Source organism: Dreissena polymorpha, chromosome 8 (genome assembly GCF_020536995.1).
Source record: "Dreissena polymorpha isolate Duluth1 chromosome 8, UMN_Dpol_1.0, whole genome shotgun sequence".
NCBI classification, from domain to species: Eukaryota; Metazoa; Mollusca; class Bivalvia; order Myida; family Dreissenidae; genus Dreissena; species Dreissena polymorpha.
Window position 1 is genome coordinate 69,720,461 of NC_068362.1, and position 14,873 is coordinate 69,735,333.

Sequence of the window (14,873 nt, forward strand, 5' to 3'; positions counted from 1 at the left end):
AGCCGACGAGTGTAGCCGGCGAGCAGAAGAGTGAAGCCGACGAGTTTCCCTCGAAGACGACGAGGACGTTTGGTGCCATCCTGACGAGGATTCCAGTCGATGTTTATGTGAGTATCGTATTTAGTGTCGTTGAGAGTTATAATTGTTGTTGTAGTAAACCCACGAAAAGCTAACCGTGATAAACACCACAGCGGTTTACCTTTTTGTCTGTGGATGAAGTGACCAAAGTTAGTATCCTGAAACTAAACATTGCATGTCGTTTTGTATATGTATATGTAGGCATCTTATTATTAATGCAGTTACATCTGTAACTAGGAAAATATTTATTTAAAAAAATGTCGTAATAAACGACCATGCATATTTCCAGAATTATTTATTCAGCGTGACCATCGGACCTGCCATCACAATAAATCGTCTTCTATTCACATACACTAATGTAATTGTTTGCGTCGGCCTCATACATCAGTGTTGTTTTCCACATATAGTTTACAGCCTGTGCCTTTTTGATTGGGGAAAAGAGCGCGATAGACCATGAGCTTTGGAAAAATCAAACATTATTAATATGATTATAAACAGTATAGCAATTGTTGATAAGTGCATGTTTAATTGATTTCAAAATTTTATATTATAAAGTGATATAATTGCTGTAAAAAAACACACTTAATTAACCAATTAATGAGTTTATTTGAAAAGTTTGGCATATATTTTGGTTAATTTTGGTCACAATTTTTGGGAAAATGTTACTTTTTGCCATGGGGAAACCCCCTTTTTTTACTTTTTGCGATTGGTTAACAGCCGTGTAAGATGCTGTATTTTTTTGATGGGGGGGGGGGGGGGGGGGGGATCGATGTCCATGGAACATAATGATTATTTTAAAAGCCGATGTAGCACTTATTAACTTTATTCATCAAATCCGTAGAAGTCACGATCAAATTGTTTTAATCACGTCTGCAATCCGTTGAGGTTGGTGTGTAAAGTATGGTTAGCCTATGAAGTTATGCGAGAGTACCGGTTTAGCGTAAAATCTACAAGATCCGTAAAAAATGCAAGTACGCATGTACAAAGCGAGCACAACATCTTTTTTTTAAGTCCATGTGTTACTCTCATTAATAAACCCGAATTATATAAAACATGTACATACAAATATTGATTAAAGATTTTATCACATAGAAATCTGTACAAATACAGAAATCAACGAAGAAAATCAATTGTAACTAACGAAGGAATTGTCTGTAGTTTTCTATGTAATAGTTTGCTGTGTTTCATAAAAACAAAATATAATAACATATTGTGTCAATGCAGGAGGCAAGTACAAAAGAATGGCTGCACCAACAACGTTGACTACAATATTTGCGTAAACGTTGATACTAATCAACAAGTAAGCTTGTCAACTGTGTGGTCACAAGCAATCAAATGGTATTGCGGCAAATGCTTATCTGTTTTTCAAGGTTACACGTTGAAGATTGATTTACATATGATAATAAATCCTTTATATGAACATACAAGTGATTTTTGTGTTCAAATTTATTATATTTTATGACCTTTTCTTGCAGTCATCATAATCATGATATACATTCTCTTAACCGGTGTGGCCTTTAGGGGCAAATGAAGGACGACGACACACAGATCCTCCTCCGGTCAGGTCTGTTGTGAGCTGCTGAGAGTTGCTGATTCATGGAGAGGGACGCTCACTCTTTAAAATGGTCCGTCCGGATTTTGTGTTACGGCCTCGACGGCGACCTCCGTCAAACGTGTTCTGGAGCACAGTCTTTCATCAGAGAATCGCGCCTGGTAACTTGTCAAAAGAAAGGCAGCTTTGTCGTTAAACGATCGCCAGAAGGGGCTCTTGCGAGCCACAAAGTGCTGTTGTCTTGTTTCGGACGTACTCGCTGGTCTTGTGCTCCATGTTTTTCGAAGAAACTTGTTTTCAAAGGCATGTACTCTGCATTCTGTGTCCGCGTGAAGCGTGCAAGTTTCATAGCCTTTCAAAAGGATAGAGACTACGAGGGACATGTAGAGCTTGTACTGTAAGGTGAAGCTGATGGAGTTGCTTGTCTACAGTCTTCTTTATCTGGCCATGACTTGCACCAGAACTTCGCTAATGTTGAATCCTCCCAGAACCTGCCATAGGCCATAATGCCACTCGAAGTCGAAGGCGATCGTAAAGTCGCTGAAGTTGTGGACATCCCTAAACATAAATAAACTTATCTTTAGAGTTTATTTGCACTAAAATATCGAACAACATGTTACAATATGAATACAAAATATGCCTAGACTAAAGCCATATAGGTGCCCTTTAAATTAAATACAACACATAAATATAATTAAAATCCAGAAGCATCGTCAAGAAAACAAATTATGTTACCTTCCTCTAGTCGTTCCTAAAATAACGCATGTGATGAATTGCCTTGACAAAACAGCAAAACAATTAAAAAGCCTATGCAACAAAAGAATCACAAAAACACTTGTGTCGATAACCACGAACCTTACAGGAATTAAACTAAAATAATCAATACAAAAATACGCGATTTAACATGATTAGCCTGTGCTGAATTCACACTTTACGCACATGCATTATCTCCAGTTTTCTCACAACACGACTCATATAATTACACTTATATTACTCATTGTTCAATATTCATCAAATCAACATAATAGCAACATTATAGGGCATGATGAAATGGGTGAACTATAAGTATCAGGTTAGGCCCCGTTGTGTTCAGAACTCACCATCATATAGAACACATACCAGATCATCCAATTAAATCTGTACAAGATTTTACGACACATTATAAAAAAAATCATAATTTAAAAGCTTTGATGAATATGAGCAATATTTTGCACGGCTTAGCACAAGTTTATTCAATTTTCATTTTTGAAAAAAAAAGAATGGCAACGTATACACAATTGATTTGATATCAGAAAACAACATAAAACTTGTAGTTAAAAAACACTTGAATGGTGCATGTTCCAATTTGGTTACGATTTAATACAAATATGGAATCTGTGTGATTTAGTAATCAAATAAACATAACATAAAGGTTATCGTGTTGCAATCAAGAATATTAAAGTAAATATAGAAAAATATAAGCTTACCCAATGTGACTTACATTGGCTAAAATAATCAAATTGAGAATAAAAAGTTAAGTTGAAAAAAAAGCGACGAACTGCTTTTACAATGCCGCACAAGACTTATAATCATTATGTACAAAACATTTTAGGGATAAACTTTAGCGCCGTAAGATTGCAATTAGACTGAAAATATAAATACAAGAGATACGCAATTCAATTTAGCAGCAATTAAATTTCTCATTGGATCAATATTTATCAGAATAACATAATTCCAACCTTATGGGGCACGATGAAATGGATTTAATACAAGTATCTGATGAGCACATTCTTGTTCATAACTCATCATCATATAGTACGTATTCCAAATCATCGAAATGCATCGAAGAAAAATGATACAATAAATGAAAAAAATAAAATGCATAATATCAAAGCTTTGATGAATATGAGCAATGTTCAGACGGCTAAGCACTATTTCATACATTTTTTTTTCTTTTTCAATTAAATGTTGAATGAATTTTACATTTTTTTTCTTTTTCAATTAAATGTTGAATGAATGGCAATGTACTGAAAATTGAACTGATATCTGAAAAAAATATCGAAATTAAAGCTGCACTAAGGATTCTGTGTGTTTTGGTAAACGAATAACTATTTTATAAAGGCTATCGTGTGGTAATTAAATAAAAAAAACAACATTTTTAAATACGTCAACAAGTTTTGATTGTTTTTTGTTTACAGATTTTGAGATATTCAGAGACATTCCTCGAAAGTCAAATTCTGAAAAATGTTGTTCAAGAAGTATAGACAAGGAATTGTCAAAGCCCAGCCTGTAAACAAGTACATTTCATGGTACTTGAAGTACAAGTCCATCAACATTCAATAGTGTTACAATATTCAAATATAAAACGCAATGTGTTAAGCGAGAAATAAGAATTGATTTTTTAATTTTATATACCGTAATTACTCTATGTTTTCGGACACTCTAAGTTTTCGGACAACCCCTTTTTTAGCAAAAATAATTATTTTTCGTGACTCTTTATTTTCGGACACACGAGTTTTCGTCCGTTTTTTATGTCTCAAAATTTTGTTTATATTTTTGTTATCTTAGTTTTCGGATACGAATTTTCTTTATTATTTTTAAGTGTCCGAAAACATAGAGTAATTACGGTAATAATCAGAACACAACACAATACATACAACAAAGTGTAAACTAGTGTAACCGCACCGAAGCTTGATACGATTAACCCATTTATGCCTAGCGTCCTGAAAAAAGGACAGTGCAAACAGCGTAGACCCAGATGAGACGCCACATGATGCGGTGCCTCATCTGGGTCTGCGCTGTTTGCTTAAAGAAATTTCTGTAAGAAATATTCTAAATATAGAAATAAGTATACCAGACACCCATACTTTTGGAAATAAATTGATCCAATTTAGAAGGGTCGGAGAGTCCACTAGGCATAAATGGGTTAAGTAAATACACACATCAATTAAACAGGCTTTTAATACGATAAAAAATAGCACCCCATAGAGACGCAATGCTTACTCGTTAATATTTAAGGATACATATAATGCACTGCCTGACATGGCTATGCATCGTAGTGTTCACTGATGAATATCTTCAAAACAAATGTAAATTAAGTACAAGCTTTTTCATGCAATCGATCTAAACTGCGTTCACCATTTTGTTAACAATAACAAATTGAATGTGATTACAAATCTTAAACAAATATTTTAAAATACCTCGACTGATAAATGTTTAGAGTCATGTATGTGACATTTTGTTCTTACCAATGTGCTTAGTTTGAGTGTGTGTTTATATTGGTCACATGCATAACCTATTAAAATATTAAGGTAACTGTGTGGGTAAAACATGTTTTTTAACAACTTGTCCAAAGTGATATAAGTGGAAAATATCAGTGCTATATATGCTGTAAATTTGTTATTTGCAAGTAACGATACTTACATGACATCGACTTCAAATATCATAACGATATATTTGTCCGAAACATTTGCCTGATAAAGAAATTGGTAACAACATTTAAAATGGAGTAAATCTATTCATATGTTTATTAACTTTCAATGTAATGTTGATACTGTCTTTTTGGTAAAAAATGTGTCTTGTTCTGAGTAAACTGGGCTTAATTCATGTGCGTAAAGTGTAGTCCCAGATTAGCCTGTGCAGTCCGCACAGGCTAATCAGGGACGACACTTTCCGCTTTTATGGTATTTTGAGTTTCAAGGAAGTCCCTCCTTACCGAAAATCAAGTTTAGGCGGAAAGTGTCGTCCCTGATTAGCCTGTGCGGACTGCAAAGGCTAATCTGGGACGACACTTTACGCACATGTAATATGCCCAGTTTTATCAGAACGAGACAAAAATAACAAAGTGAAACTCAAGTTGCATCATCGGAACATTGTGCTTATCATGACTTGGAGATCCTTTATTTTATTCACGTGACGAATTGTCATGCATTAAGACACTTAACCAAGGACAAAAACAAACACTAATTGATAAAACATGCATCCTACTTCGCTTTCTTGGAACGGTCAATGTAAAGAAGTAGGGTTTACAACCGATCGATTGAAGGACGCCCAAAACCTAAAACTTTGCCTAATTTATTCGCATAACATTTTATTGTAAACCGATCTAAGATATGTTTAATCACTGATAGCGTATTATACATTATACATTTATATTATCTTAACAAGACCGGTCCTGATAAAACCCGACCCGATGCACGATACCCAACCCAATCCGACAAATAAGTTGATTCTCGATGCAGTTTATAAAAAACAATTATCATTTACGAGAACTTCCGGGAAAAGCCGCAATACGCCGTGAACAGGAATGTTTACGTTTACAAACCATGAATTAATTACGCCGTGTCAGAAATGACGAGTTCTTGTGATTAGCGCGTTGCAAAACGCTCTTTTATGTTACAAATTTCCAATTTAAATCAAAGATTACGTATGTCTTTATTGAACAATGACCCTTGATTAAAATCCGTATGTGTTGTTTTATTTCATAGAAAGTGCTTTAAGCCCTGTTTTCCTAGAAAGTGCTTAAAGCCCCGTTTTCCTAGAAAGTGCTTAAAGCCCTGTTTTCCTAGAAAGTGCTAAAAGCCCTGTTTTCCTAGAAAGTGGTTTAAGCCCTGTTTTCCTAGAAAGTGGTTTAAGCCCTGTTTTCCTAGAAAGTGGTTTAAGCCCTGTTTTCCTAGAAAGTACTTTAAGCTCTGTTTTCATAGGAAATGCTTTAAGCCCTGTTTTCCTAGAAAGTGCTTTAAGCCCTGTTTTCCTATAAACTGCTTTAAGACCTGTTTTCATATAAAGTGCTTTAAGCCCTGTTTTCCTATAAACTGCTTTAAGCCCTGTTTTCCTAGAAAGTGCTTTAAGCCATGTTTTCCTATAAAGTGCTTTTAGCCCTGTTTTCCTATAACGTGCTTTAAGCCCCGTTTTCCTATAAAGTGCTTTAAGCCCTGTTTTCCTAGAAAGTGTTTTAAGCCCTGTTTTCCTATAAAGTGCTTTAAGCCCTGTTTTCCTATAAAGTGCTTTCAGCCCAGTTAAGCCCTGTTTTCCTAGAAAGTGCTGTAAGCCCAGTTTTCATATAAAGTGCTTTACCCTGTTTTCCTATAAAGTGCTTTAAGCCCTGTTTTCCTAGAAAGTGCTTTAAGACCTGTTTCCCTACAAAGTGTTTTAAGCCCTGTTTTCCTAGAAAGTGCATTAAGACCTGTTTTCCTATTCAGTGCTTTAAGCCCTGTTTTCCTATAAAGAGCTTAAAGCCCTGTTTTCCTATAAAGTGCTTTAAGCCCTGTCTTCCTATAAAGTGCTTTAAGACCTGTTTTCCTATAAAGTGCTTTAAGCCCATTTTACCTAGAAAGGGCTTTAAGCTCTGTTTTTCTATAAAGTGCTTTAAGCCCTGTTTTCCTATAAAGTGCTTTAAGCCCTGTTTTCTGAGAAAATGCTTTAAGCCCTGTTTTCCTATAAAGTGCTTTAAGCCCTGTTTTCCTAGAAAGTGCTTGAAGCCCTGTTTTCCTAGAAAGTGCTTAAAGCCCTGTTTTCCTAGAAAGTGCTGAAATCCCTGTTTTCCTAGAAAGTGGTTTAAGCCCTGTTTTCCTAGAAAGTGCTTTAAGCCCTGTTTTCCTAGAAAGTGCTTTAAGCCCTGTTTTCCTAGAAAGTGCTTGAAGCCCTGTTTTTCTAGAAAGTGCTTTAAGCCCAGTTTTCCTATAAAGTGCTTGAAGCCCTGTTTTCCTATAAAGTGCTTTAAGCCCTATTTTCCTATAAAGTGCTTTTAGCCCTGTTTTCCTATAAAGTGCTTTAAGCCCTGTTTTCCTATAAAGTGATTTAAGCCCTGTTTTCCTATAAAGTGCTTCAAGCCCAGTTTTTTTAAAAAGTGCTTTAAGCCCTGTTTTCCTATAAAGTGCTTTAAGACCTGTTTTCCTATAAAGTGCTTAAAGCCCTGTTTTCCTATAAAGTGCTTTAAGCCCTGTTTTCCTATAAAGTGCTTTAAGCCCTGTTTTCCAAGAAAGTGCTTTAAGTCCTGTTTTCCTAGAAAGTGCTTTAAGCCCTGTTTTCCTAGAAAGTGCTTTTAGCTCTGTTTTCCATGCACACTATGTATGCACGAATTGTTTTCAATGTTAATTAAACAAATGTTCCGCGTACGGAGACATATGCCCCCAAACGTGGCTTTGACGTTGACCTTGACCTTTGACCCAGTGACCTCAAAATCAATAGTGGTCATCTGCCAGTCATGATCAATTTACCTATGAAGTTTCATGAGCCTAGGCCTAAGCGTTCTTGAGTTATCACCCGGAAACCATTTGGTGGACTGACCGACAGACGGACGGACCGACCGACCGACATGTGCAAAACAATATACCCCCTCTTCTTCGAACGGGAGCATAAATATATACATGTGAGAAAAATCTTATATTTTTCTCAGGGTTGCTCTGATTGTTGGTTAAATAAATTGATTAACGCATTCAATATCTATTTTTTAACTGAAATTCAATCACTGCAAGTTAATGTTCGTTTCTCTATTCGAAAAGTGACAATGCAGTTAACTGTATTGCAAGTGACTCCGTCATTAATATGCTGTTGTTCTTAAAAGCGAAATAATAGCTTGCATCACAGGTGGTTAGCGTGTGGCTATGATATTAATTAGTGAAAACATCATTTTGAATGATAAATAATCATATTATAACGAAAAATTAACTTTTCTGAAAAAAAATATTTCACTATCAAATATATATATAACTATATTTGATAGTGAAATATTTTTTTTCAGAAAAGTTAATTTTTTGTTATAATATGATTATTTATCATTCAAAATGATGTTTTCACTAATTAATAGCATAGCCACACGCTAACCACCTGTGGCTTGCATTGCTTAACAAACAAGTCTTAAACATAAAAATTATAGAGCTGTAATGTATGAAATAACTCATGGAATGAATGTTAAGTCCTTGACAGAATTTATTGAACGATTACATGTAATTGTTTGTATTTATACATTTAGTTGAAAATTGCAAACAGTCAACACGTGTCTTATTTAAAATAATGAAAATCCCATATTGTATATCAATTGACAAGTTTATATATAATTATTTGATTTTAATAATTATGGGTTAAGTTATAAAATAAAAGCGCATGCTTGCTAGTAAAGTCATGTTCTTTGTAACATAAGTAATTTGAGCATTTATTTACCAAAAACTGTTAAAACTGATGCTAACTTGATGAACACAAATGGAACAGTATTACCCAGTATTGCTAAGTTTGAGAATATTGTCCTGGACGGGAAAATCCGGGGGCGTGTGATTTGTAACAACTGTTTATTCTTAGTAAAATTATGTGATGTTGTTAACAGTTTTGTTAATAACACATTCTATTTACTTTTAAAGCATATATATATTTGCTATTGCGATGCTTTCTGATCTGGTTTATGGAGTGTTTGATAGAAAGCTTTCTTTCTCATATTATATGACTATGAGTTTACGTTTGATTCGATGATATATAGTTGCGTAGTTACATACTTGTTATATACCATTTACCTTAAATTCACACTTAACGCTTAAGTACTTTTTAGTATCAGTCATTGTACCTAAATGAAGTTAAGACGGTTTCATTAGAATTTCATATTGTTAAACAAGAAATATCTTTAAAAAAGATATACGGCGTTGATTGTGGTTGCAGTTAATGAAAGGTAAAGACTTCAATGAATGAGATCAAAGATAGCGAATGTCTTTTTCTGTGCAGTTCTTAGCTGCAGCAAACGCAGTACGGGATGATACGCGGAGTTTTCGCGGCTTATTTTACATTATTACATATTGCTGGTCATAAACGTATAGATACAAAACAGAAAACCAAAAGAAGAATGGAAGTGAAATTAAAACATATGAGTCAACCGGCCACACGCGAAGTATCCGTATATATTTTAAATATTTATACGCGCGTTTTTCGAACAAACCTGTTTTAGTGGTTTGTCTGGCGTTGCTATTTGATTCGATTTTTTACAGTATCGAGAATCATTGCGCTCATGCTTAATTCATTAGTCAATATGATGAACATAATTCTTGTTACATTAATTGAAAATATTTATCATGGTATTGTTGTAAAACACATTAAGAATCTATTATTGACATACCATATGATATCGCTGGATATCTTCATTTAACATCTGTCTGGTCTAAAGAAAATTCCAGTTCACCTAGTTCACGCTTTAGCGTCTTTATTATGTAACGATTATTTTCCTGACCGCGAACTCCGATCAGCACATAGGGTAGAGACGCAGCGATGACCTGTATGTAAACTCTGACATTCACACACAGTGGCCGAAAATTGACCCGATATACCTCGCGAGTTGAAATGCAATGCATTAAAGTGAGTCTTCGCTTCCACTGTTCTCTTTATACTTTAACATGTTAACATTTTGACAGGAATATGGAAGTTAGTAATAAATATGAGAAAATAGCCTTTAAGTGCAAACGTTCTCGCGCTGAAAATCTTCTGAAAATAAAAGGTGGACGCACAAACTGTATTGATGTCGAGATTGAGTGTAAAACTGTTCTATCTATTAAGCCTTTTCATTAGATATAAAATTGTTTCATGCAGTAAAACAGTGTTACAAAGACGCGGGTATATGTTTCCAATGTTCTGGTGGTATACTCAAATCAGGGAATGGAATAAATGAGGTTTATTCATTCGTACCATGCTGAACACGCAGTAAAAACAGTGTTACAAAGACATGGACATGTTTCCAATGTTCTGGTCGTATTCTCAAATCAGCCAATGCAGTCAATGAAGTGTATTCATCTGTACTTGGCCGCGGGAAGTTTTATTTGAATTCTATTGGACGCTAACAAAGGTCAGGCTAAGGTGAAAAGCTGGCTTAATACAGCTTACGCCGAAAAAACTTTAGGCTCCCCAACACCCTCATACCAGTCCTCATTCTGCAACTAAGCGGAACCGTTTATATAAGTTTAAAAGGACATGACTCTTGAATAATCTCTACGAAGTAGTTACATTCCGCCTGTTTGTTGAAAAATGGAATATTGCAATTTGCTTTTTGGGTAGTCAATTTCTTGTGTGGAGCTCATTTCTTTAAGTAATAAATGTATTTACATGAACTTTTATATAATGATTGATGGATTTTAGAGAAACCTCCTAGCATACAGGCCTCTTGACCCTCTTTTAAAATTCGTTTTGCCCTTTGTTGATGTAACGTGTTTGGAGTATTATTTCGTATGTATTACAGAGATTAAATTTAAACTTCATCATTCGATAAAGTTCATACAGACGAAGTGAAGCTTAATTTTTCTTCTATATTATTTTGTAGTTACTAACTTTTGTTTCTTTCTTAAACGAAACATAAATCGAAATGTTTTGAATGTATTGAAATTAAACATCAATCCTTCTTCAAGTTTTACACTTAGGTATTTGCAATATTTGGAGCATTTCTGTTTTAGCAGTGTAGGAAACCTAAGAAATGTTTATATGACGACACTGACATTTAAGAGGAAGTCAAGGGTGCATACATCATAATTCTTTTTGCATTATTTCAGAGTACTTTTTATGTCTTTTTTCTCTATCTTTTTGCAATACTTAAAATAAAATCTATTTCGTTAAATTTTGAAGAAATACCAAGCTATTGGGTACAACAATACTACATTTGACATTGGCAGTGACATCACTTGTTTCATTTTGCTTTATTACTGATTAACGAAAGATAACCGTGAACGCTTTAACATTGACATTTTAAATATTCATTAAACGGTTAAAACGTATTGCACATGCAGGCGATAGTCTTTGGGAACATGGTCAATACACTTCATAATCATAATATCCACAACAAAATAATTAAAGGCAAGTAAGATGTACTTTTGGTTATATCTTCATTTTTGCTTGTTTATACATGACCTTGAATGCTGAGTGTTCTCTTTTTCCAGAAATATTTTTTAAACGCATTGTTAACATTGAATAAAAGTAAAATAACAATACTATTTTATTTCGCCTTCAACATACGTTTATTTAACTTTTTAATTATGTTAACATGAATTAGCTTTATCTACTTCATGTACTGGTACGGTGGGCTTAGTGTGTATGTGTTAACTAGATAGTAAAAAAACCGAGCCTGAGCACAGCATATTTATCTATTCTTCTTGCAACAAATATTTGAGTCGGGTTTCTTGAAATACCGGGCTTAATGTATATGCGCACAGAATCGCATCCCATATAAGCATAAGAAGTCGTATTGATTGCAAATAAATTAACATCACCTTCTTTGTTCAATGTTTTTGTTTAACGAATGGTGCTGCAATTTATAGATTTCAATTAAGTTATAAAATCTATCTTTTGAAAAGTATAGTTTTTGGCACATTGTATTTTTATTGTTTTTAATAGGGTAACCCTCATCAGAAATAAGCAAGTGCACTTCTAACATAACCATTATAGTAAAAGTATTCTTTCGAAAATGTAAAAAAAAAACATTATGCAAGGAATAAAGGAGATAACATTTCAAAAAGTTTATACACGATGTTTCAGATTATTTCGAGTTTGCATCGACGTAGTTACCGGAAACACGATAATTATTACCTGAGGAGTCTCAATAGTCGTCACATGAGTATTTACAACTTAACATAATGTTTACCAATGCAAAAAAATATTAGCCAAAAAAAATATTGTCGTCTTTTCATGCCCGCCATTAACGTTGAAACTTCATGTCAGAACGTTGAGTTGATTGCTATCCGCATATTGCATGCTCCGGAAATATCATGAGTAAAAAGGCGAATTCATTGAATTTATATCTCCAGCCAAATAGAGTTTGTTCTGGAAGGTTGCAAATCCCGTGATATATGGTATAATTCTAAACAATATTTAAGTGTCGAGTATTTTTTTTATGAATTGCAATTCTCCTCATTGATATTTATACACCCATGCAGTTTCATATTGAAATCTTGTAGCGTATCTGAGATATAGCCCTGACAAGTTAGATAATACAAAAACAACAAAAGGCAATAACTATTACTTAGGAAAGTGTAGTGTTATGTTTCTAGTGCATGTGATCTCTCCTCATTGATATCTATACACCCATAAGTTTCATGTTGAATCTTATATAGTTTTCTACAAACTTTTGTGAAGACGGACGGACGGAATGACAGACTTGCGAACGGACGGACAAAGCCCATTCTATATCCATCCGCCTTCGGAGGGCCATAATAGAAAGTCGTTGTTTTGTTTGAACAAAGATATTTTAATCGTTACAGGACCAAGCCTAAATAAACTGTAGTGAGAACGTCAAAATGTTTATTTGAGAGTTTAGCTTACATTTTCCCCTCATAACAATTCTGATAAATAACTGTCTTTTACACACCATTTAATTTAATTTAATAAACAGTAATACACACACATTTACAAGTTCATTAAGACATGGCGGAAAAAATAAATTATTATCATTCTTGAGACAATTTTGATTATTAAGAGGAGGAAAATAAGTTTGATTAGAATCCTGGTCAACGATTCTACCAAAATGGCAATTGCGTCTCGGATATTATTAAATGGAACCGCAACTATGACGCCCCCGATTAAGGGCGCAGCTTTACACATAGTCGAACACTCGAAAGATAATCAAATCTGTTTATTCGACTGATTGACAACTTGACAAATATTTCTGACGATACACTAGGACTTTTTTGCCGTTGAGGCTGTACAAGTTTAATGATGTATTGAGGAAAAAAGGCAAATTTGGCTGTAAACCAAAACAGATTGTTAATTGGGATATACATTTTTGTCAGAAAGAAAATTGAAACAACACATACCGATTTCAAAGAAGACTTGTGGGGATATGAACAAATACGATATCTTTATTTAAAAACGAGGTTCTTTATAAGTAAAATAAAAAAGGGCGTTTCGTAACGCGATTATTGTACGAACTCGTCATTATTGTCACGCAATAGCTTAAATGATTCATGTTTTATGAACGTTTACCTGCATGTTCACAACGCAATGATTAAAATGCCATTGGGGCTGCATCGGGGATCACACTTAATTGGTTGGGTATCGTTCACCTGTTTAACATACAATTTCTCTTCAAATTGATAAGTTTTAATATACGTGTAATGTGTAATAAACTAAAATTGATTATAAGTATCTTACATCATTTCCATTCCAATCTAATGTCATGTGAATAAATCGAAGGTTTTTCGCCCTAAAATCGGCAATAAACTCATATTGATATGTTTTGCGTTGGCGTGTCAAGCGGTGGCCAGCCCTTTTTATTCAATTAGTGTTAGTTTTTGTCCTGGGTTAAGTTCGATGACTTTATGTTTGACTATTCGTAATTTAGCTTATACAAATGACCCTTAAGTGATAAGAATTACATTGGCATATAAAAGCAAATGACAGTATCAATAGATAAGTTAATTTCAAAGTTAATCAACAATATTAATTTAACATAACATAGACAGATACTGGTATGGACAAGTATTGTTATGCTTCTAATATATAATAATATTTAGTATATAAAAAAACGAATGTCAATCAAAATGTAATTTTGCAATTCTTTGATGGAACATGTCATGCTAAGTCTTCAATAAACCCTTTATCCTTTCTATACATGTCAATCACATGGCAATACAAACGCAATATTTTGTCTGTATTATTATCAACACACAGCCCACACTGACATGAGGATATGAATTTAGTAAGATCAGGTGGCACAAGGGTCGGCAAATTAATTTGTGAATACCTGCAATGATAAAAAATAAATATTACAAACCTCTAGAAACACATTAATATTACATCAATACAGAGGGGACCACAGACTTGTCAACATTTCATTGAAATTGAAATCTATCTAACACGTTACATTTGCCTGTATCGTTACGTTTTTTATTATTATGCCCCCCTTCGAAGAAGAGAGGTATATTGATTTGCTCATGTCGGTCTGTCGGTCGGTCTGTCGGTCGGTCTGCTGTCGGTCCGTCCACCAGGTGGTTGTCAGATGATAACTCAAGAACGCTTGGGCCTAGGATCATGAAACTTCATAGGTACATTGATCATGACTCGCAGATGACCCCTATTGATTTTGAGGTCACTAGGTCAAAGGTCAAGGTCACGGTGACCCGAAATAGTAAAAAGGTTTTTGAATGATAACTCAAGAATGCATACGCGGCCAACAGGGCAAATATTAAATATTGTGTTAATGTTTAATTTTGTTGATTAATAAATATAAGCAGGACAGGGGAGGTAATACACTATTATATCTTTCTTATATACAGTGGAAACAAATGCAATAAGTTTAAATTTCATGTTT

The 14,873-nt window shown here is 34.2% G+C and overlaps 4 protein-coding genes across 5 annotated transcripts in view; 2 read left to right on the forward strand and 2 right to left on the reverse strand.

Moving 5' to 3' along the window:
• LOC127841266 (zinc finger protein 26-like) overlaps window positions 1–14,873 on the forward strand; it is a 231,740-nt gene that overhangs the window by 185,231 nt on the left and 31,636 nt on the right. The gene's annotated exons all lie outside the window — the stretch shown is intronic.
• LOC127841267 (galactocerebrosidase-like) overlaps window positions 1–14,873 on the reverse strand; it is a 247,916-nt gene that overhangs the window by 166,948 nt on the left and 66,095 nt on the right. The gene's annotated exons all lie outside the window — the stretch shown is intronic.
• Window positions 1–14,873, reverse strand: part of LOC127841268 (galactocerebrosidase-like) — a 241,069-nt gene that overhangs the window by 166,948 nt on the left and 59,248 nt on the right. The window lies entirely within an intron of this gene.
• Window positions 1–14,873, forward strand: part of LOC127841280 (calmodulin-like) — a 210,953-nt gene that overhangs the window by 91,829 nt on the left and 104,251 nt on the right. The window lies entirely within an intron of this gene.